At 47.2% G+C, this 24,586-nt stretch overlaps 1 protein-coding gene across 1 annotated transcript in view; it reads left to right on the top strand.

Annotated features, from left to right (window-relative positions):
• Positions 1-24,586, top strand: part of NEXMIF (neurite extension and migration factor) — a 136,877-nt gene that overhangs the window by 80,741 nt on the left and 31,550 nt on the right. The window contains exon 2 of the mRNA XM_088527509.1: positions 16,645-16,779. The gene's annotated coding sequence lies outside the window, so the exon portion shown is untranslated. The remainder of the gene's footprint in view (positions 1-16,644; positions 16,780-24,586) is intronic.

The following is a 24,586-nucleotide window of genomic DNA, read 5'->3' as shown; positions in this document are numbered from 1 at the left end:
TAGACTTACCTCCCCACCAGTAACCATGTGTGTCAGTCTGTGTATGAATATCTTTAAACTCACTGTTCCCAGTGGGAAATTTCTTGGCTCCTTCCTCTTCACAGCTGTATAAGTCTTTTCCCATGAAGGCTGTGACATGACCAATCTCTTCCTCCCCGCTTCCATGGCTTCCCCCAATTTGTCCCTGGGACAAGTTATTCCCTTTGTAGAATAGATGTGACAGAAAGTAAGGGTGCTGATAGACCCAAAACATTTCTAGAGAGTAGAGCAGAGGTCTTTGTGAGTTTAGGTGAGAAATAAGTATCAGAAATAACCCTAACTTGCATTAAAAAGAAGGCCAATATCCCGCTCTGTAAATGAAAACAAAATGGGGAGGGAGAGGTGGTGGAAAACACAAAGCATCCACCCAGCCTGATGTATGTGCATGAGCTTCAATATCCACATTTTCCTGCATTTCTCTGTAAAGCTTTAGGAGCTCTTTAAAGCTCAGATTGCTTTTTCATATGCGAACCACTGATGTGATTTCTGTAAGAAATGATGCAAAATTTGTTTAAAGGATCTAATGAGTCTTGAGTTGTCTGCATCACATAACATCTCCATCCTATGTGGTGGATATCAGGCCTTGTTAAGTATGTCTGCATTTTTCTTCAAAAGATGCCATGACCATCAAAGATGCTTACTATAAATGATGCCAAATGTGAGGTTTTTTTTTCTTTTCAGCCAGATCTCCATATCCGGCATGTTAAAGAAAATGGGATTTTTTATTCCTTTTTTTTTGTTCTTGTTGTTGTTTTTTCTTGAAGATGTCATGTGATGGGAGTTTTACCTAGAGCATTTGCAGAATCCATTTATTTTATCTTTATCTTAGTTTACCTGTTAGGTTGTGCGTTTTTTTTTTCTATTTTTTTAATGAAGTTTAATGCTGGGAACCAATTTATGGAACTGCAATAGCACAAAGCTTAATCCTCGATGATAATGAATACTGTGAGGAGATAGGATCGTGCGGTGATTTGGCCACAAGTAGCTCTGGCACAGGGAGCAGGCGAGTTGCAAAGTGCTGCCTTTTCTTTCTCTGCAAACTCTTCTGCACCTCAGATAAAAATCATGTCTTGTTATTGATGTGCGGATAAGGAACAGATGCATACAATAAAATGCAGCTTATTAAGATACGCCTTGGATTGGTTAATTACTTTCTCTGCATTAATAGCGACTCAGGCCTGCGAGTGTCGTTTTTAGAATGCAGCATGTTCCTTTCTGCTTCTGTAGCAATGAGTCAGTGCAGTTCCTGCTTTGATTTACAAAATTGGATTTTAATCTCTTTGAAACCATTATGCTAAATCAATTTTTAACATAGCAGAGCATGGAGGTACAAAGCCCCTCTTGTTCTCTGGTTGCTAACTCTTTGCATGAGTGAGCACCACACAAACAAGGCTGAAGCGGCGGCTGCGCGGCAGGGCCTCGCCGCACAGAAACCAGCGGCGCTCGGCTGCAGCCGCTGCCCTGCCGTGGGCAGAGATGCTGCGTTGGGCACCCAAAGGTGCTGCAGGGCTGGCGCTCGGGTAGGCGCGAGAGCACCTGGTGGCTCTGCTTTGCTTTGCTCTCCTCCCTTAGCTCCCGAGCGGTCGAGGCAGGGGATGGATCTCCCCGCTGATGTCTTGGGTCTCTGGCCATGACTGGGCGGTCGTACAGTTCCAGCGTGGTACTGGTAGTAATGAGCGAGATACTCGGATGGTTTCCTGAGAACAGTTTTAAGAACATTGTGCAAACGTGTGCACCCCCTTCTCCTTCACCCTCCTCTTTCTTCCTAACATCACGGCCTCTTGCTACTCGGCTTGTAAACCAGGCTGGCTGTGGGCTGTGGGGGGACACACTGCCCTGAGAGATGCTTAAAAACAGCCCCGAGCTGCAGCGTTTGGGACTTGCTCAGAATCTCTGAAGGACAGTTTGTTTCAGCTCGCTCTTCTTGCCCAATCTTGCATCTGCTTTGTGTTCCTCTCGCAGTGGCAAGTCCTCTGGCCGCGGTACTCCAGGGAAGCACATCTGGAATGGATCTTTCCAGGGGTTTTCTTTTTTTTCAGATTTCCCTGGTACTTTGCAACATCCAGACTGCTGAACTTAAACCATCATTATGGGTTTGTTTGTTTGTTTGTTTTTTAATGGAAATAACCTGGAAGATTCTAGATTCTTTTTACTCAGTTTTCAAGTGTAAAATGATGTGTATGGCATGTTATTCATGGCCAAATTCTCTTCTGTAATGGCTGATGATAACCATAGAAGTTAGTTGCACAACAAATAGAATTATGCAGGAATATGAAGAGAGGATAAATTCCTTATTCCCCTAAAATCTCCTTTATACAGAAGAAAGGTGTCTGTGTTGCAAGATTTGGGCAATTTGCAACACAACAACTCTCATTGCCTAAAAGCTGAGGATATTGGTGAAACAATGATCCAGAAATGAAGTAGCTGTTTTATCTGTATGTGATGGGTTAAATCCTTGGGCTGCCAACATGAGCTTTCAGTTTTGCACTGCCAGTGCCTCTTGAGCTACCGCGTGACAATCTCTATTGGCTAAAAGCAGAGGGAATGAACAAATAAAACATCCCTCAGCTCTCGCTTTTCCCTGCTTTGCCACTGAAATTAAAAGGGACACTACATTAATTTTTCTCCTTGCTAGCCCCGGTGGTGCCATCGTCCTGGGTGTGCATGGGGCATTCAGGATGGTCGAGGAAAAGCAGCAGGGTTAGAGGGGATAGGGAAAGGGCAGCCCAGGTTCACATCAGATATGAGAATTCAAAGCAATAGCAAAGACTTTCTCTGGCTGAAGTTCCACCAGCCAAAGTGTGCACTGGAGGATGAGTAGAAAAATGACAATATAGAAGCATCTTGCTCATATTTCTTTACATATGAGCTTAAACTATTGTGTAGTTCTTGCTGAATGTGGGTCCTTCCACAATGTTGAGGCTCCTCTGTCATGGGTCACGGGCCAGCTGGCTGAGTCTGTGCTGCCTTATGGTTTCAGTGGGACAAGCCATTGGATGGGTCGGAATTGCTGTCTCCAAGGAGAGCATCCAGGCTGACAGCAGCGGAGCTGACTGCCATTATAGGTGCATGTGCTGGTGGTTTCCAAAATGCCTGGCTTGTCCCCTCAATCCTGGTTGCAATGCTTTCCCTTTAGTACATCTTGGGACTAGATCCTGCCAACAATTCTTGATTTGGCTAAAGAAGTATTAGTATCTCCACACGTGGTGGTGACAGGGATGCTCAGGGTCTCTGTGTAAGATCACGCTCAGGCCCGGGAAGGGCAGTGCAAAGAGCTGAGCTCCCCGTGTGTGGAGCCAGAACTGAGAGGGGTCGGTGCCAACTGTACTTCAGCAAGGCTCTCACGGCTGCACTTCTGCTTTGTGGTGTTGTATTTGTTAAAGTTCAAAGGAAGGAACCCTGTTAGTTAAGGAACGAAACCCAAACACACACGGTAAGTTTGTGCTGCCCTCCCAGCTGCTGCATTACGTCTAAAGGGAGATGCTGAGGCTCATGGGGCTGGAGGTACCAAGCAGCACAAGGGTGTTGTCCCAGGAGAGACACCCTCAGCAGGGCGGGCTCCAGGATCCAGCTGCTGCTGATCCACCAACCGCAGCAGCTGGAGACACTTAGAAGAAAATAATGGTGGAATAAGTGGAAAAGTGAGGATCGCTGGAAGAACGGCCAGGGCTGGGGCTGACAGTCTGGGAAGGGATCTTGCCGTAACAAATGAATTCTGGGTGCGTAGTGGTTCTGTGGACAGTGGTGGCACTGCTGGGAGGTGAAGAGCGCGCGTGGGCAGCTCCGTTCAGTCGTCCTGTCTGCAGCATCCCAACAGTGCTAGGCACGTCCAGCTTGAGCTGGATCTCTTGGTTGTTAGTCTCTTCTTCCCGCTCCTTCCGTGTAAGGAGGTTCCACTACTTTGGAAGGGCAGCATAACTGAGTTCCTATAGGTGTATTCTTTATGTTAGAAAGTTCAGTTCTGGTCCTCCGTTTAAGACAAAATGACTTCTGTCCCATTTTAAGCTGCATGGGTTTGAGAGTGAACACTTGCATTTTCACTTGTATTCTGATTACTGCTTCCTATCGTTGCAGTTTTAGACGTTGTTTGTCGTTGACATTCAGCAGATGAGTTGTTAGTTATTTTTCCTTTATAATCTCTGGTCTTCATGCTAAATTTCTCTGCTGCTTTTGGTCTGCTTTGTCAGCATGGTGTTTGGCACTGGCTAGTTCTTTATGTTCCGCTTTCCTTATGTAGGCAGTATCCTTAAGGACCAGAAGAAAGCAAAACCACAACTATTTTACCCACTAACCAGCTGCTGCCTCCTGCTCATTGCTTGGAGGCTCTGGGGTGTTCAGTGCACTTATGGGTGGGCAGGTAGGCAGCTCAAGTGCCCTGGAGCAGCCCAAGCTAAATCATAGGTAAGGCAGAGCATAAGGTGAGCATAAAAGCTTATGTGACAGGTAAACAGACTAGAATTCACTGTAACCTTGCAGTATTGCAGTATCCTGGAATATAAAAAAATATTTCAAAAAGCTGCACTAAACTGCTTTGTTTTGAACCAGGTTCCCAAAATAACCACCTTTCAGTGGGTAAAATAAATTGTGAGAGTCTGTCAGATCCAAAATGTAATGGTTGGGCAAATTAATCCATTGTTGTATTGTTACAGTGCTCTAATCATATTTTTATATATCCCAGGAGCTGGAACTAAGAAGCATTTTGCTGTCATTGCAAACACAATAATAAGAATAGTCTTAACAAAGTGACGTGCACTAACTTGACTTTCTGCAATACATTTCAGTGGAAATTACAGATGCTTTTTACATTTCATTATCATTAAGGTACAAATAACTTTCTTGTATTGAAAACCAGGCCTACTTTATCTGGTTTAATAATTATACTGAGGCTCATTATGGACACCTTGTTTGTAATTCTTGCTTTTCTTATTGAATTCTAAATGTATTATTACAAAAGTATGTACTTTAACAGATGGAGTATATTATGGCAATGTTTAGTTCAGGTTGATCTTTTCCAAAGACTGTGCTGAGTGATCTTGGGCTAAATAGAATCAAGTCAACATCTAGCTTGATTTTCACTACTGGTATTATTTAAGCGGAAAACTAGAAATGCTGTTGAGTTAAACGCAGCAGGTGAAAGGAGCCATAAGGTGGAATTATGAAGACCTTATGACTAGGATGAGGTGCAGAACCTGCATCACAGGCAGCAGAAACTTTTCCAAGAAAGTATCTTAGTTGATGTCAAGGTTGTCTCATTTGCCAGTGGGATATTGCTTTAATGGTGTTCGTTCTTCCTCTCCAGTTTACATAATGAGATCAAGCTAATTAAACCATGTCTAGCTCTGGGAAAAGATCAAAATGTGAGCTCTTTTTATTTCTTTTTATTAAAACTTTCACCCTGTAATAGGAGATTATAGGACATACTTTGCTACCAGTGCATCTTGCTCATCTCTGGAAAAAAATACAGATCTTTCTCTCTACTAGTACATGTTTGCTTTTAATTGTTTGTTCTTCTAGTTTATCATGTTTCAGGAACTTGCAGAAAGGTGCGTGCTTGCCATGGTCAGATGGCCTACCTAGAGAAGCAGTAATAAGTGGATGCAGTGAGGCGTGTTATTCAAAAGCCAGCTATAATAAAACCTGCTGAGAAGTGCTCGCTGCCGTAGTCAACAAAGGTTTGGGGTAGTCACTTAGACCGATCTGGATAACCCTCTTCTTGGTATACGTCGCTCACCATGCAGTGCATTGCAGTGGACTCGATGACCCTACTTGCTGGGAACTGAGATGGTTGAAGAAGCGTTTTCTACAACCTTCCCAAATTTGTGGGTGTTTTGTGGGTGTCAAATTTTGCCCCCCTGAAAATGTGCATTTCTTGAGGAAATAAGGGTGACTTCTACTGCTGGTTCAGTTCTCGTAGACATTCAGCACACCTAGGGACCTGTATCTTCAGTTGCAAACGTGGTAATTTATTGCGTGCCGGGAGGCCAGGTGACTGTTGCACTGGGTGCTTTGAATGAAGCAAGGCGGTGACTCCAGCTTCATGATCCAGCAGTTGGGGTTTGCTTGTCAGCTCTTTCCTGCTTGCAGGTCATGGAGTCGAGCTCTTTGGACCCACATTTTCCAGGTGTGGATGCCCACTAACATAAGCTGGCATCGGCTCGCTCGGTTCCTCCGCAGAGCTTGCAGCGTGAAGCCGTCTCCCGCGGTGCTCGCGAGGGTGCCTTACGAGAGGCTTCGCCGCGTGGTGCCACAGCAAGGAGGTATTGCCAATACTAATGTATTACTGCATTAGATCATGCTAATTATATTTGAAGCTAAAATGATTTCGGAAAGATTGAGAGGAAATGAGGGCTCTCCCATGCCTTCTCGCTCTTTAGGAGGAAGCAAGGTTCAAGTAGTGTTTTCGGCTCCGGAGGGAAGAACAGCTGTGTCGCAGCTCTGAAGTAACTTTCTAATGATTGAGTTGAATTGCAGAGTGCATTTTGGGTTGCATTCAAATCATGGCAATTTCCCTTCCCTCAGTGACAGAGCAAGGAGCTCTCCACTTTGATCGCTGATGTAGACTTGGAGAGAGGGGGGTGCCAAGAGAAGGGAAGCTTTTGTTTCTGGCGTGTCAGGTGTTTTCACACATGACAGGGTGTCAGGGGTAGCCGTTTTTACACACTGTGGTGAGCCCCCCACGGAGCAGCAGGAAGAGAGCGGTTAAGGAGGGACGGAGAGGCTCACGCAGAGACGGAGCCGTGTCTCGCGCACCGGCCTCCCGGCTCCAGGTGCCTGGTTGGAGGTTGTGCTGTCTTCTGAGGAGTAAACTGGCTCCGTACAGAGCTGAGCTTGAGCCAGAGCCAGGAGGGTTCAACAAGAGCTCTGTGAGCCTTGATGACTTTCAGGTGAGGCCCTCTAAAACATTTAGGAATATTTTTGGTTTAAGAGCCTAAAATGTAGCAGTTCCCACCCCCCATTAATAGGGTGGGAGAGAGGAGCACAAAGAAGCACCGTCTCAGTGGCCCGGTGGCCAGTGTGCTGGAAGCGCCGGTGTCGCACTGAGTAGATACTGCAGCCTGCGCAAGCAGCACACGGTGGCCGAGGTGCCATGAGGCCCCCTTCTAATAAACCCGGTCCGTTTCTTGGAGACAGAATCCCAGCTCCCAAAGACAAAAAAAAAAAAAAAACAGCCTTTTTGGCTGTTCATATGATTTTGCTACAGCAGCCTCAGCAGTGCGGGCTGTCATCATCCTACAGAGCTATCCCACCTGCCTCAAATCCCTAAAGGAAAACAGGAGCCGAACCTGTCACACGGAGGCAGTTAGAGTCAATCATCATCTCTGTGCTGGATTCGAATCCCCCTTTCGGGGTGTATGCGAAAGGAGCCTTTCATGCTTGCTGCGAGCGGATAAATAAATAAGTCAATTCTTGTCATAATTAAACATATATGTGTGCTTTCTTTTGCAATACAACTTCAACAGCTACCCAAATGCACTTAATAATGTTTTGTGCTGTATTTCAGTGGTATGAATGTACATGAAAATTACAGCAAAGGCATCATTTTTTTAACAGCTGTGTTTAGTTGAATAACAGATTTAGAAAGTGCAGACTTTAATTAATCTGTGTTTTCTGCTGGGATTTCAGCACCATCTGATTTACTTTTCATGGCTGAAAAGTGTAATTGTAGTTTTTCTCTTTAGCTGCAAGTTTATCCTCCCCAGAAATTGATTTGGTTCTTCTTTTTCTTCAAGAAAACTCAGTATCAGCCTAATGGCACCTGGTTGGCGGCACCGTCAGTACCGCAGCTCTGCCTGCTATGGGGGTGTCAGGGGTGAGAAGGTGCCCGTGGGGCGGAGAGATGCCACGTCTTGTCACCCCCTGTCCCCTCCTTGAGGGCTGGGGACCAGTGAGCAAAGAGAGAGCAGGGACGGGTAGTGGAAGCTTTTCCCCTATGGTCAATGCAGTGGAAGGCAAGAAATCACACAATTATCTGTGTTTTTTTTTTTTTTTTAATAGGAATTAAAGTGTGACGGCTCTTTTGTTGAGCCAGGCTGTCAGTGTAACTGCTCGGCCGCGTTGTGGAGGTACCGACGTGTGTCCATGTTTTCTGTACAGCGCCGGGGAAGGCTGGGTAATGAATTGCAGGGCCGCAGTTGATAAATTGCATTTATCATGCACTGTTGTTCACTCATTACTCTGTCTCTGCCGGGATTAGCGCGAGTGTCGCAAACATGCAAAGAGCTTCGCTGGGGGATTACTTTGCTTTAAAATCCACCTGAGCGGGTTGCTTGCGGGCGGACGTGCTCGGCATTGGGCATGGGGAAGGGAAGTTAGTGTGGAGTAAGGGCTTTATTTGTGTTTTCAGAAGGGGTTTATGCAACTCTAGTTGCTAAAATTTAGTTACTGCTAAGTGTATTTTTTCCCTAGTTTTACTTTATTAGGTTGGCACAGGTTTTGATGTGTTAAGGGCTTTATACACAAAGCCCTCCGCGTCCAAAGAGCAGGAGTAGATTCCGAGCATAATCTGAGGATGGCTGCTAATCGGAAGGAGATCAAGAATCTCAGTCGGTTTAAAACTTGTTTTAATTAAGGTCTTTCTTTTCAGCTTGCCAAATCCCTGAACTAGCGCTGCCGTTCTCCCACCAGTACGGACAGGCCGCATCACGAGCAGGTCGTCTCGCGCACGCACAGGCCTCGGAATCGCACGGGCTTCCCCGGGCGTTCCCAATAAAACTGTCACATTTGGGCCAAACACCTGAGCCTGAATTACTCGTTTGAAAGGTGACAGGGACAGGGCCCCATCCCGCACGGCTCCCGCGAGCCTCGGTCATGGCCCGGCACCAGCGCGAAGCCAAGCCTGGCCCGGTGCGAGGCCCGTGAGGAGCCACCTGCGTGCGGCAGGGAGCCGCTCGCCATGGGGTGTGCAGGCCGGGCCAGCGCACGGCACCGGGCCGCGCGGGGCCTCATGGAGCCCCTCCGCGTCCGCCCCGCACCATGACAGGGACGCGGCGGCAGCGGCGCAGGCAGCGCCCTTGGTGTCCACGCGCTTGCCTGGCCGACTCTGCGAAATATCTGCGGAGAAAAATGAGGCCTTTCTAAGCACTTTCTAAGCCCCCCCACACACCTTTTCATTTCTATGGGAAACTGCCATTGCAGCATGTTTTTTTTCATGCCCGTATAAACAGCACAAGACGCAGCCTTGAGCGAAGTGGTGAGGCTACAAGACGGGAATGTCGAAATGCTCCTTAATTGGGACATTTAGTACAGTTTGTCACCTTGGCGGCCAATGGAAGCGCAGGGGTAGCTCTGCCTATAGTTAGGAAGGGTTATGCATTTATACCCAATGCTAATAACAGTATTGAAAAGAACAAGCAATTCATACAACCATCACAACAAAAAAAGTTGCTTGTTGCTTGCCACATCCAGAGTCGTTTTTTCCCCCCCATTCATCGCTGACCAGCGACAGCATTGGGTGATTTTACTGCTTTGGGAGCGCTAGACCTGGCAACCCACTGCAGATAGCAGCATTGGCCTTGCAGGTTTTTTACCATGTTTCTGTTTTACTCATTGCAGCAACAGTGAGACTTTTTCCTCTCAGAGTTGTCACTATCTCAGCTCTAGGTCCTTTTGCCCACACAGCCATGTCCAGCGTGTCCAGAGTAGCCATCCTTGGTGTGTAAGTGGGGGAGAGAGTCCGTTGCATGCACCACGTTGGCAAATTCTCAGCTTTCCCCTGTTTCTTCTTATTGCATTCTTATTGCATTTGTCCCTTTTGCAACACCTACAACAAGGTGGCTGTATAATAATAATAATAATAATTATTATTATTATTATTATTATTATTCGTTTTTTTACAGAAATAGCTGTCCAACTCCTCCTGAACCTGCAAATGGATTTCTCAACCTCCAGCCATCCTAGGTGTAAATTAGATATGAGAGGGGGCTTTGCATGAATCCTTGTCCCTGGCAGCCAGAGGAGCTGCCTTTCTGCGGACAGCCCAGTAGCTGCTTTATTTTGCGTTTTTCTTCTATAGCATGGAGATAGATGATATATATATATATATATATATATATATACATATATATATATACACATATATATGTCTCTTTTTTTAAAACATCCACCAAATCGGTGGCTAATTATCGTGGCTGACGAGCCGGTGCTTTAGTTCGTTCTCAGAAGCGCAGCCACTGTGCAGCATGAGGGGCAAAGACCCCCAAATTCAGAACAGTCGTGATTTACTGTGCAGCTTGGGCAAAGTGCATTTGTTGCCTTGGAAACAAATAGCAGCAGCGAACAACTAAATGAAATTTATGGAATCAACTTCAATAAATCTTGATGATAAATGTGCAAAAACATACACAATTTGATGAAGATCTACAGTATGCAGATGTGAGAGATGAGAGTAAGTTATATAACTGCTGTGGATACATTTTGGGACTACCAGAAACAGGTTCCTATAATAACGTTTTTCTTGTTGTTGTTTCTGAGGAAGCTGTCTGTTCCTTTTCATAGATATGGCATTTAATTTTAATTTCCAGGGTATCTTTTAGCTTAATTGGCACGCTGGATGATTACAGTGCGTTGTTTTGTCTTTTGCAAATCCTGATTCATATCTAACTCAGGATAAAAATAAAATCGAGAGCTGTGGCAATATAAGAGAGAGCAAAATGCAGCGAGTGCCATGTCACCCGCCTCCGAGTGGTGTGCAGAATACCACAGATTAATTAAAACATTTATACAGAACATTTCCCTCATTCCTGGTATGAATCCCTATGTTTTATAGCACAAGGACAAGCTGGAGATTTTACAGTTTCAGCATAGCGCTGCTCCAGGTTTTCTGTGCATAGGGACTCACCTTTTCTTCTTTCTTTTTTTCTTTTTTTTTCACACAAAGGAATCACAACAACTGATATTTTCCAAAATTGATATTTTTGTTTCTGGTTTGACCCGTGGATCGATAAAGGTTTCAGCGTGTATCGTTGGACTTGCCTAGAGACTATGTTGTAAACCTTTAACGCAGCCCTTAATGGAATTTGATGTTTTTCCATTAGTTCCCTTGCCTCTCCTCGTTACAGGGGCTTACTCTCACATTTCTCCACCAGGTTTGAAAGCGTGGAGCATCGTGGCACTGTCCTCTCCTGCGATATCAGGCTACAACCTGATGTTTCAGCTGCGATCAGGCAGGTCAGATGCCGTGGTGGTGATTTTTATTAAGTGCCTGACATCATGTTGGTACTTTATTTTTGATGATTATTAGCTGAAGCTGCACCTGGCAGGCTGGTCCTGGCTCAATATCAGCCCTCTGTTTTTCCTTTCTTCTAAATTTTTTCCTCTCCGTGGTGAGCTCCCGGAATATGGGGTGGTTTCTGAAAATATAGAGCCTGGGCCAGTACCATTTTGGGGTTGTTGGCAGGTATAAAAGCAGGTTGTTGTGCAGGTTCATGATGGTGCCTTAGAGCCTGGCTTGCTGCACTAGTTTCAGATGTATGGCGGTATTTTGGGTTTTGCAGGATTTTTGTTACCTTTTTTGGGGACTTTTCTCTTATTGTTTGAGTGCAGCCGACTTGGTGGCAGGTCCTTTCTGTTGCTCACTCCCTTCCGCTCTTCCAGGCCCCACAGTCAGTGCTTTGCTGTGTGAGCTCCGATGTTTCGTAGGGATTTAGAAAATCCCTCCACACGCTAAGTGCCTGGCCTGTAAATCATCCCAGTCCTGCAGCGGGATCAGAACTTGCAAAGAGGTTAACGAAAATCATGTCTGGATGATGGAAAACGCACAGCAAAGCCCTTGTATGGAGATAATTACCATACTGCTTTTTAATTTACTTTTACCCGGCGTTTTTATAATCTTGGCTAGGATCAAAACCCAAGTTTCGCTCAGCTTGAGCTGTGGAAGGCTGTAAACCTGCAAGGCTCTTTCCAAAAATTCCTTGCACATATAATGACTCCTAAGCTGCACTCTGATGTTTACAGAGTACTGTAGCTGTTCGCATTAACATACAACTGTATAAGACAGATTGAACTCCATTAGGAGCTAAATTTAGTGACTTGCTAACTTCTTTTTGATATGTTTTTATAATTTCATTGTATTATGACACTTGGTTTAAAATTTGCATGAGTAAATGATCCTCTCACTAAGTCGGGTAAAAAGATTTTTCACTTATCTACCATGAAATAAGGCATTAAAAAAATAGTAAGAATAGAAAGCAATGCATCCTTGACATATTTAGTTTATATTTTTTTCAGCTGTGCTGACTGAACACTTTTAGCTATATAGTGATACAATATGACTATTTGTACTGCATTTAACTGGTGAAATAATTTGACATTATGAAGAATTTTTGGAAGCAACGTAGCATTTTATGGGGGAACATTTAATTACGTTCCAAGTCTGAGTGCCTCAGTACAAGGAGTGGAAACCAGCCCTCGGCAGCAGAACGAAGGCCACGGCCGTGCTTGGAAATGGGGAGCAGCTTCAACGGCCTCTTTCTCCCAGCGGGTCTGGAGAGTGAGGAACCTTCGTTAGGTGGCAACGGGCCTCCTTCCTGGCAGGCTCGGGCTCTCAACACACGAGGACCTAAGGCAGAGGGGAAAGTCCGCAGGTCTAATTACCCAGCCCCTTGGCTCTCCTGCCCTCCTTCCACGTCACCATTTTTAATCTGTTTGCGTTATTGATTTTTTTATTATTATTTTTTAGGGGGGTGGTATTTCATTAATAGCGACAGCTGCTTTTAATTAAAAGGGGAAAAAAACAACCCCGCAAAACAAAATGCAGCCTGAAACAAAAGGCGAATATTCTAATTTGGCGTGACATTCTGCGCGGGATGGCTGCTGGCACGCGAGCCACGGGAAAGGTCACCTGCCACCGCCGCAGCCCTTCGCAAGGGCGGAATTAAGTTCAAACCCGGCCTGGGTTTGAAGTCGTAAGTCTCTCAGGGGATTCCTTTCATAACATCTTCGAACTGGATAACACTACAGTAAATGAAATACACTGCACTGGATTAAAGGGTTATTTCCCCTGTGTGTCAAGCTGACACAGAATACTAAACCTCAGGTTGCCTCCGAGTTGTCTCTATCTGCTGATGCCCTCTCGTCTGCTCAGAGCGGCTCTGGGAGGTTTTGCGTGGACGCTCGCGACTATTTAGGTGGCTTCAGCACTTGGCGAGCGGTGAACAATGTTTTGCAGCAAGGAACCCAAATAAAGCAACTAAACGGCAAGGAATTTAATGGGCTTAAAAAATGTGAGTGAGCTGATGCAGGGAAGAGCAGAGCTGCCTCCTCAGCTCTATTATGCTGCTCTATAATTTTTATCAAAACACAAAATATAGATCTCTCTGCACTGCCACTCACATGTTTAGCAGCACTGAGCTTGCAGTAACAACAGGCTATGATATATGCTCCTGTGCTCTTATCTGACTGTACCAACAGTTAGAATTTGTTAAGGATCATTTGCAGGGTGTTTTGTTGGAGGACAAATGTTCATTTTGCCTTTGCAGCTGGTGTGCGCTTGGCTCGTGCTCCGGGTAGCCGGATCGCTGCCCTCTGCCCGGTGCCCGTGACCACCGGCATCGGCTCCTCCGGCTCCATCCGCGGTGTCCTGCATCTGTTACCTGTCGCGTGGGGACAAGGACCAGTGGAGCAGGTCCGATTCAGTAGCGCAGTCTCTGTGTCCCAAGCGGCCGCCTTGGGTGGACTCCCTTTGCTCTGAAGCCTTGGATGTTTTCCTTGGGCCTCCTTTCCCACAGTAAAAGCACTGGTGAAAGGCCAAGCTGGAAAATTTAATGGAGAGCCCACCACATGCCAGCTGTAAGCAAACCTTTTGGATAATTATTATTATTATTAATAATAATAATAATAATGTTTCTTGACTCTTCCCACTTCCCCCACAGTTTTGTCCAAGGAAGCCCCAGGCTGTCCTGAGGATGGTTCAAAAGCTGTAGTTATATATAAGATCAAAAAAAATTTCCAGATTCTTGATATACCTGGATTTGGTAAAAGTTTGGTCCTGCAAGGAAAAGTGCATCCTGTGTGTGGCAGGGTCTGCCTTTGGGCCTCATCTCTGCATGAAAACATCGTGCGTCCAGAGCTCGGCTTCCTTCTCCTCACACTTTCTCTTTGGGTAGATGTACAGATACATGGGTAAAAAGAAAAAGGTCATTGTGCTTTGTAGTTCACTGCCTTTTTGCAGAGAGTAGCATTTTTGTGTATAGAGCAGGGCCACCTTAACCAGGAGAAGACTGAGAAGGATCTTATGAACATGTGTAAGTACCTGAAGGAAGAGCATGGAGAAGATGATGGGGCCAGACTCTTCTCTGTGGTGGCCAGTGGCAGTGCAAGAGGCAACAGGCACAAACTGAAACATGGGAAGGTCCATCGGAACACGAGGTTAAAACTTGTTGACTGTGAGGGTGGCAGAGCACTGGGACAGGCTGCCCAGGGCGGGTGTGGGGTCTCCTGCCTTGGAGATCTTCATCTGGACGCACATCTGGGCAACATGCTCTAGGTGAACCTACTTGAGCAGTGAGACTGGATCGTCTCCAGAGGCTCCTTCCAACCTCCACCATGCTGTGGTTTTCCCCCACAGTTCTCCTGTAAGACTCCTGAGTCCTGGCCTATCGTATATGAACAGCAGATGTTAAGAAGTTGCATATATTTAAATATGTATTTAGTCTTTGTGGAAAGCCTTCCTGATCAATCCCACTGGTGCAATTTGGAGGCACAAAGCTGGCTCATCGCATTGGGCTGAGGTGCAGGAGCTGCCTGCTGCCCTTGGGCTTTGCGGACGCGGTTGAGCAGGAGTCATGTATCCACTTTTAGTTGGAATACTTGAGGAGGAAGTGGCTCTTCAGGCATGAGGTTCGGCTGTTTCCAACTGTTATTCAGATATAAACACCCACACACATTAAAACCACACACGAAATGATAGTTTCAGGTTGCTGCTGTCTGTGGGTAATTCCAGTTGACTGCGTTTTTAAATTTCCCTCTTACTGAGCGATTTGCAAGGAGGAGCAAGGGCACCAAATGTGACTGTGCTGCTTTTCTGAGGTGTCTGAGGGTGTTTGTGCACCCTCGCCCTCCTTGTTGCCACCAGGACATTTTGCCTCCTTGCAAGAGAGCTGAAAAGCTCGGGCATACTGAAAAAATACCCAGAACTTTAGCACCTCCTCCAGCTAATTTTTTCAAGTGTTTTGAAAATATATATATTCATATATATCTAAATATAAATATATATATATATATATAAATGTATATATATATATATATATATTATAACACTAGAACAAATGGTAATGAGTGTGCCCTGCTTACTGCTAACAACAGTATTCTTGTATAAATGCAGCAGGATAGCGGGATATGCAGGGAGGTGCATTAGGGCCCCTGTGTTGTTATCCCAGACTCGGTCCTTGCTGTCCCGAGCAGCGTTACTCCCCCGTGCTTTACTTTCTTCATTCTGCTAAATAGAAATGAGAAGCTTCCTCGCTTTCCTAGGACACTTAGGATTTATTGTAGGCCAGCGCAGAAGTGTTAAATCCTGTGCTGCTTGCAGAGAGTGGGGCTGGGTATTGTGTTCTGCTTCTCCAGTGTTTGCATGCATTTTTATATACTACTCGCGGTGACCTTTCCGAGGCAAATAATGGCAGTCCCTGACTCAGGCTCTTTACTAGCAGTAGAGCATCTTCCAAGCAATTTGGTAAATATTCTCTTTTGGCTTCTTTCACTATTAAGGCTGGCGCTAATTGTGCTGGAGATGCATTTGTATAGAGATGACTGCAGCATGGACTTGGGGAAAAAAAGCAGTAATGTGGAAGTCAGCGCCTATGTTTTCAGGATCTCAAACTGTGATGTTAAATGAATGGTAATTTTTGGAGGCAAGTGCAAAAGAGGGAGCCCGAGACACTTCACCTGCTGGGTGCAGAGCCTTAGGAGCGCGTGCTGGAGCTGAGCATGGAGCGGCCAGGCGAGAGGTGCGTGAGGAGAGGGCAAGGCGGGAAGGAAACCTTGGGATTGCGCCGAGGGCGCCGAGCCCCGTCCCCGTGTGCCCCCGCGAAGCCGAACGGCCGGTCCATGGCTGCGCTCGGTTAGCTGGGTCTGTGCACGCCGGGGGGAAGCTTCCTAACCACAATGGTAGGAGATGGATATGCTTCTTGGGGAAGTACCTGCTGGTGCAACGACCAAACTCTGAAAGTTGTTCATTCCTCCTTATGAGACTATTTCTTTCATAGTTACAGGGTCTGGGTGAATTTTTGCTTGAGATTTGTGGCTGTCAGAGTGAACCGTGCCTGGACCTGTCTTCTGCTTTGTGAGAGCTCCCTAAAGCCCTTAGCTCTCCCCTGCTTTCCAGCCTGGCTGGCACCCTGTGAATACCTGGTGGAAGCCTCTTCGCTGCTAGCGGCTTCAGTGCTGCCTCTTTTGCCTGTTTTTTTCTTCCTCGTTTTAAAGACTGCTCTTTCCAACCCCCCATCCCTGTATCGCTGTCAGCCGCATTCTCCTTGACAGTTGTGATATTTGTGTGTGTGCATAAAAACAGTAGGAAGCATTTATGTAGGTGTTGCTAATTTAATTTAATCTGATATGTATGTATATAGAGGCCTGTTCTGCACTAAAGTGCTTCTCTTTATTTTACAGTCTCCATCATCATCAAATACAACTCCTTTCATTCTCCTCTTCCATTCACCTACCCAAAGACCAAGTCTGGAAATAGTAACCAAAAGAGAAGCCCACATCGTACACAAAGCAGAGGAAGGGTGAAGGACTTTTAGGGTAAGTGATTTTCCCTTGTTCTAACTTGCAGCTTCATGTGCGGATGGAAGCTGCAGCACTCGGTGCAAGGCCACGTTGAGAAGCAGCTGCTTAGCCTATGCAGCAGCTGCTGCATATGGGAAGGGAATAAATTGCCTGATCTGTTGGATTGGTACTGAAAGGAAGTGTAAAAGCATTTTCTGACAGTTAGAAAGTGGCCCTGATGGCAGCCCTGGGACTTGTGGTGCTTCTGCTGCTGTTCCTGGTAGTAGGGGCCTAACTGCACGTTAGGGTTGCTCTCTTTGCAGAACGTTTTGGTTTTACTGGTGCCTCGTGGAAGCCTCTCAGTTTTGTAGGTTTGAGCGGATTTTCCTAGAGAGCAACCTGCAAGTGTCTGTGCCAGGAGGTGCAGAAGGGCAGGCTGGATGGGGGAGCAGCACGCGGAGGGCCTCTCCGCCAAAACGGTTTCTCTTAATGACTTAAGGCTTTCCTCTGGCTATGAGAGCGCTGAGTAAAATGGAATAAGGTACGAAACCAGCAGTAGGTGAGTTCAGAGCCCTGACTGAGCCACAGCTACTGGGAAGCATTAGTAATCTCAGATGTTAGGGAGGACGTTTGCTAACCCACCAACCGTATCTGTGCTTGCATATATTGTATTTCCACATGTGTTCTTTCGTTGATGGACAGGATATGCATTTGCTTGCATTTGAAAACTTAGCTTTAAACATCTGGGTTTTCTGTTTTATTGCTTTTTTTTTTCCCCCTCTCCTGCAATTTTTGTTCATGCAAAATTCATATCTGGGAAGGGCATCTTAAATCCCTGCTTCTGAGTCAAAAAGGGAAAGGATGGAAGTGAAAAGAGAGATTGTATCATTTAAGAAATATGATTCATGAATTAATCCTCGTCTGCTACACCATCTGTGGCATGTGTTTCAATACAAGAATCCTGTTTTTATATCTCTTTAAAAAGCGTTCTTCTCGTTGGCTGCCTGAGTTTTCTGTAATGCTGGTGGGGAATTAGCTGTATTTTGCGGGGAGCAGAGCGGGCCCGGGCAGGGTCTGCGGCTGCTGGCGTCTGAATCGTGTTGGGCAGGAGCGAAACACGAGGAGGCGTTTCCAAACGGCTGGGGCGTTGTGTGCTTGGTGCTGTAGAGAGGAGAGCGTTGGGGTATTCCCCAGGCTCCGTTTTCTCATGGATTTTTTTTATAATCTCTTTGTAAATACGGTGAGAAATAGGATTTGCCTGCCATTACCTCGAAGAGGAGCTCGAGCACTTCGCGTATGCAAAAAAAAATCCCTTTAAAATGTATTTTTCAGGTTCCCGTGCCTTACACGTACGTATTACATCCTATTACATCTTATTTACTCCTAGTCCCAGAGCTGAGACCTCCGTGTGCCTCTCTACCCCCCGCCATGGGCTTCCTGGGCCAGGTCCCCACGGGAGGCAGCGTTCCCGCACGGTCACAGCTTCCCTCCCGGACTCGCTGTCCCATCCAAGGGCCTCCTGGCATCGCCCCCTTGGTTTCTTCCTTTCTTGCACGTAAAAGCGTGAGCACCTTCCCTCTTTGCTCCGCAGGAGGCTCCGTGCCAGCCGGAGCATCCCGGAGGCCGGCCGGCTCCGCGCGGTGTCCCGGCGCGGGCAGCGGCGTCCCCAGCGCGCTGTAACTCCAGCTGCGGGCGGAGAGCGGCCGCCGAGAGCGCTGATGGATGGAGGCGCCGCGGCGCTGAAATACGGCGCGTTTATTGCCTCTCCATTCATTTGGCTTTCACGCCTTTCTGCCTCCCTGACTCATTGCCGTTCGGCCTCGGCTTGCAATTTCTATTTGCTGCAGGAACACCCCCTGGACAAGACGGGAGCGTGTGCGAAGCACTGAGGCTTGCAGCTGCTTTCCGAGCGCCGTTTGTCCTTCTTGTCTTTAATTGAGTATCTGGAGTCAGGGTAGAGACAGAAAGGCAAGCGCGGTGGTGCCTTTGGCTCGTGGAGGAAGTAGGAATGAAGTGTTAAAAAAGCAGCAGAAGCAGCAGAAACACACGCCATGCTGCACCCCAAGGGCTGCCAGGCTCGAGGGATGCACACCCATGTTACATTTAATACTACTTTTATTAAAATAAAAAAACAAAAAGAGATGGTTTTGCCCCATGCAGCTCGGCTCTGGGCCTCGTTTTCACAGAAGCAGCAGGTGATGAGCAAGGGGTCCCGGCGCGACGCCCGGAGCCAGCGCGGAGCAGGGGACACGTGACGGCAGCCGCTTCCTGCAGGAGCGCCGCGGAGAGCCGGGAAGCAGCGATTCGGGATCTCTTTGCTAGGACCCTGGCGAAACAGCTGCTTGTTTCTCATCTACAGTTATGCCAAGGCGGAAATTGGCTGCTGTCTGTACACACTTTTTTGGATGAGGAAAATTAAGCAGTAATAGCTGGAAAAATAATATGGGCTATGAGATAATAGATGCCTGAGGGATAAAATTAAACAGTACTTTACAATGAAGGAAGAGGTTTTGGCAATAAGTGCTTTGCATTTGACTTCTTTCTGTGTGCCAAAGGACTGATATTGTGTTGGAGAGGTGATCCCGCGCCGTATTTTCCAAACAGACACAGGGATGTTTGGAAGGGCTGTTTCCCTCCGGAGGAGGCCGGTGCCAGGAATGGGGTCCGCGTTCCGACGGGAAAAGGAGCTGCCGGGCCAGGAGTTGCTCCTGGGCACGGGGACCGCGTGTCGGGCACCCCGATGTGATCCAAGAAGGGTCTGTTCACCAGCTGCGTGTGCCGAGCTCACTGCTCCACCGGCTGTGGTCTGTTCTTAGATGCCCTGAACCATTAATTAAATGCCATTCAGCTGGTGTTTGTGCTGCTGGTCCTCCCCTAAGTGCTTTCTCCTGAGCACCCCCCAAACAGCCTGTTTAGGTTACTGTGGCTGGCTTGAAAATGCTGTTTTCTCCGTTCCGGCCGCAATTCCTTTTTTCGGAAGACTAGTTGGAAGGAGCATCCAGGGCTCAGTGGTCCCAGCACTGAGGTGCAGCTGTGGGTGGGAAGTCTCTGGCACAGCTCATCTCTGCTCGCAGCTTTTGCTTCCACAACTCTCAGGGAACTCTCCCTGCCCCTCAGGTGAGGGAATTTTCCTAAGTACATAAGGGGCCCGCTGGAGAGTCCCGAGGTGCAGAGTGTTGCGGTTCCCATTAACGTAAGTGGGACTCAGGGGTGCTCAGCACCTTTGCAAATGAGGCCAAACTGTCTAGTGTATTGAAAATGAAATCATTAAGTAGCTGTTGCATTAAGACTCTGTTTTTATTCATGGAGTGTAATGTGATTCATTTGCCCTTTTGCTCTCATGTTGAGAAGGCAGTCATCTCATATGCATCGCTGGCTGCTGGCTGCAGGGAGGGTTTTATTTGCTTTTTTTTTTTTTTTTTTTTTTGCCAGGGAGCAGACATTTCCATCACCGTGCAGGTGGGAGGCTCGCCCCTTCCCTGCAGGAGCAAGGAGGGCCGTGATCTCCAAGGGCAGACGTGCCTGTTACGCTCCTGCCGTTCACAGAAGTGTTCGGGTCGGGTCACCTCTCCCTCTCAAAGCCTCGGGACACGAATCCTGGCTCTTGCTCCAGCCCCTCAAAGCTGGAGGATCACCCTTCCTTGCAATTAAAAAAACACCAATAGGAGGAAGAATCCGAAATGCCAAAAAAAAGGGGGGGGGGAAAATGCAGTTTTCTTGAATGTTAGCATAGGGAGCATTAACAAAGCCACTCGTTCCAAAGGGTGGCAATGAGTAAGCTACTTTGAGTCACTACTTTTCTTTCTGGGCAGGATCAGAGTTGTGCAGCTCTGTATGTTGGAGTTTAGCCTGAAAAACAAGAAGCAGAAAATTCCTCTTCAGCCCCAACAATAGCGGCCTGTGCTTTTGAAGCAGAAAGAGCTGAATTCTGTCTCAGTGCTGCTGTCAAGCTCCAAACAGCCACGATGCAGCGCGGAGTGACAGCCTGGGAGTCCTTAGGTGACCCTCAATTTCTAACACTACCTTTTCCCCTGGGGATCGTAATATGCATCAAAATCAATAAAGCATATTTTAGGAGGAAAAGGCAGGAGGGGAGATACTTCAATGTGTTTCCTGTCTTTTCAGTGCCTTTTTTTCAGTCAAAAACGCGAGGTCTGTAGACGCAAGTGGTGCTCGGAAGGCCTGGCTAAGCAGAGCAGAGTGCACTGACAGTAAACAAGATCTGAGTGCAGACAGGGAGAGGGCTGTTCTGCAGCAGGGCATGAGCTGGGCGCTTAATTTGGTGATTTTCCTACACTTTGTCAATGGGGAGGCATGAGGAGCCTGGCTCGGTGAATAAAGATAAGCGAAAAGGATTTTCAGAGGAGCTCGAGGCTGAGAGCTGTTTGAGGAAGGAATTTTTTTTTCTTTTTTTTTTGCCTCCTATGATTTAGGCAGACAAAAGCGGGAAGGCTACTAGGAAATGGGAAGGTAAATGCAGACCTCTGCTCTTTGTTTTCAACCAAGAAGTGCACAAATCACTGCTGATATCGCTGAGTGGTTTCCTGCTGTTTTGTGACTTAATTTGGATCTGCTCCTCGCCTGCTTCCTCGCTCAGCATCGCGCAAAAAGCAAGTGAGTCTCGTTGGAGGGAATCGCAGATTTTTTCCTGAGCCTGCCCAAAAGGAGGATGTTCTCATCAATGCCTTCACCTCGCATGGTGCTTTAGATCCTTAGTGGGGTTTGAATAGATTAATGCATTTCCAAGCATTCTGCAAAGGTCAGAAACAGAAAAAAAAGGGATCTAATAGCAATATAGCAGCCAGCTGGTTGCACTGGGTTTCATTTTACTGCCAGAGTAACATTATGAGCCATAGTGTTAATACCATGCCCACTGAATGCCGTTTTCCCCCCGTTTTGTCAAAAGAAGATATTTTCTTCCTCGAGAATTGCTCCAAGGCACTAATAGGCTTTTTGGAGGGGCCGGTCCTTGTGCCCAAAGATGTAAGGTGTATAATTTACAAGGCAATGTGCAAATGCCAAATTGTTAGGCAGAACTGCTGCTGATTTAGAAGGCAGTTAATGCTATAAATGTGCCAAGTGCCAGTAGAGTGTTTCTACAGATGGAATAACTGGAAATATTGGAGAGAGTCCAAAGGTTTAATCAAATTCAACCACTTTTTTTTCTTTCTTTCTTTCTTTCTTTTTTTTTTTTTTTTTACTGCAGAATTCTCTAAGGGATGAGCGTTGAAATAGTAGATTATTTCATTGCTTTTATATCATAGGGGAGATGAGCATAAAACACCTCCTTTCAACCAAAGCCATAGGTGGGCACAGAGCTGAGGGCACCTGCAGCACTGCAATGGGACCTGTGCTGGTCGCGAGAGTTGTCCTCAGCTCTCGTTGCAATAGGGCAGCTGACCGAGGGGCTCCTGGGTTTTGTGCAGGAGCAAGGGAGCAGGGGAAGGGGTTGTTCACGTGGCAAACAGCCGCGTAACAGGTCCCGAGCTGCAATTCGGTTGTGCCTGGGCCAATTTGGGTGGGATTCTGGGCATGACCGTCCTTTTTACAGCTCACTGTGCAAGGCTGGGGCATATGTTTCTGCACAGATGCACACCTTCCTCTAGTCTTGTTGACAGCCTTTTCTAGGGCTTCTTATTTAGCGAGACCATATGTGCCTGGGCATGGAGATGGTGCGATGCAGAAAGAGCATCGCTTCAGCCTTGCACTGGAAGCACCAGCAGGAGCGATTTTGGAGCGAATTTTGTCTGCAAGGAGATCCAGAGCTTCTTGAACTTAGATTATGTTCACGATGATCAAATGTGATTTTGGGGGGAGCTTCGTCCAACCCAGATTCCAGGAAGCCATTTCTCTTTGTTCCCTCACAAAAGTAGCTCTCCCTGTAGGTGCCTTCAGCCTTACAGCAAAGCATGGACAAGGCCATGAGGGAGAGGGGAGGCGCTGCAGCGTGTGTCCAGGCAAAGCCTGGAGATGCAGGGCCGAGCTGTGGCAGGGATTGCAGTTAGTCCGTGGTGTTTCCCACGTACTTTGTGTGGGCAATAGAGTCCTGCTCCTTTTTGGCATCCAGGTGACCAAGACTGAGGTGGCAGAGCTGCATGGACTCTGCTTAACCCGGTCCCCAGAGCAGTCCTGTGGCAGCACTGAAGCTTTTATCTCGCTGTGGTATTTTTCACGTGATGTTTATTCGATGGCAACTTTTTTTCTGCAGGTGGCCTGATGGGCTCCACTCATTGTCATTTCTTCAGTTGTGCAGGAGAAGGAGTTTCCTGCTTTTCCTGGCATGTTTGCTATCGATTCTCTCTGCTCTCCGCCGCTCTGGCATCGGGGACCGTCTCCCTCGCAGGCACCGCGGTGCTCTCTGCGGCTGTGCACAGAGCCCCGTGTCGCTCTGCGCCGTATTTCTCGCTGAATAAATTGCTACAAAGCTATTAGCCTCAATGCCACAGTCTGCTGCTCCTGCTTTTCTGCACCCACCTCCGCCCCGCGATTGATCCAGCCCTGCTGTCTCTTTTCTGCAGGCAAGAATGCCTCTTGCCACTGCGCATAAATTGCCTGAAAATTGAATTGTTTAGAAACATTTCATAAGCGTTCCCTCCCCTTGGTCCTGCTGGCCGTCATGCTGGCCAGTGCCAGGAGCTTTGAGATAATTCTGCCTGGCCAGAAGAAGGGAGAAGATTTTCAATTTGTGTTTTTAATTAAAGCCAATGTGGGAAATGAAGAACCAAGAGGTCGTGTGGTGTCCACAAGAGCTGCTCTCTGTGCTTCTGCACCCTAGATTGTGTAGCCACCTCCACCGGTGAGCTCCAGGCATCAGCTTCGCATTCACTCTTGGCTTCTATGGGATTTGGGTCCCCACTTTGCTCTGGGCGCAGCTGGGTGCGCGCTGCCAGCTCCTCCTCGCAGATGCGAGCCTCACATGCAGTAGGATGGTTGTTTTTCTGCTCATGCACCTGTGCTTTAATTAGAGGCATTTTAGAGATGGTCTTTTTGGAGGGATGGGGCAATAGCTGGTGTCGAACTCTTGCAATATCCCGCTGCAGGTCAGCAGCAGCCCGAGGTTCCCAGCGTTCAGGGTTTTGGAGCGCATCCGTGCAGACGTCCGTGTATGCGTACGCATCTGCAGGGATGTGAAAAGACCCTTGGTATGGGGGCTTTTTCCCCTGCTGCAGGGAAGAAGAACAAAGAAGGTGATTGGGGAAAAGCTTTATGGGGAGCTGTAAACATCACCCGGAGGAAGGTGTGCTTCTACACAAGGTGCTACGCCAACAGTTGGTGACGTTCCTTTGTTTTTCTCCTTTTCCCCCTCCTAAACTCTTCTTCATACCAAATACTAATATAAGAACCCTTCTGAAGTGACATTTATCTCGAGTGCTGCTATATCAGGATTCATCGATCTTGTCATAATATCATCCACACGTAATTGAGACGCTGAGGGTTGAAGAGTGGCACGTACACGCTGTTCCTGCGGGCCTGTTCTTTGATACTGCGGAGAGACCAGCTCTGTGATAACGCTCGGTTTGATCTTACTTTGCAAGACGACCTGTCTGAGGACCTCCCCGCCAAGGTACAGCACAGTTTGACACAGTGATTTGTCTCGTGGAGATGCTAAGGGCCCAGCTAAGCAAATAGGTGGGAGTTGGCCACCGTTTCCTGATATCCCTTTAGCCACTTTGCAAATCTATGTGGAAATCTACCCAATTTTTTAGGGTTTTCACTTTAAAATGTTTTTTTTCCACTTCTGCAGCACACTGCAGCCGTAACACTGAGTTGCTCCCTGTGAGCTCTTCCCTCTCATCCTCACCTGATGCTCCCTGCAACCTGCACTCTCTGCCTATGTAGCCAT

Source organism: Tinamus guttatus, unplaced genomic scaffold (assembly GCF_059628265.1).
Source record: "Tinamus guttatus ecotype Peru unplaced genomic scaffold, ASM5962826v1 Tinamus_guttatus_pri_ptg000287l, whole genome shotgun sequence".
NCBI lineage: Eukaryota > Metazoa > Chordata > Aves > Tinamiformes > Tinamidae > Tinamus > Tinamus guttatus.
Note: the sequence above shows the minus strand (reverse complement) of the source record. Positions and strands in the feature narration are given on the sequence as shown.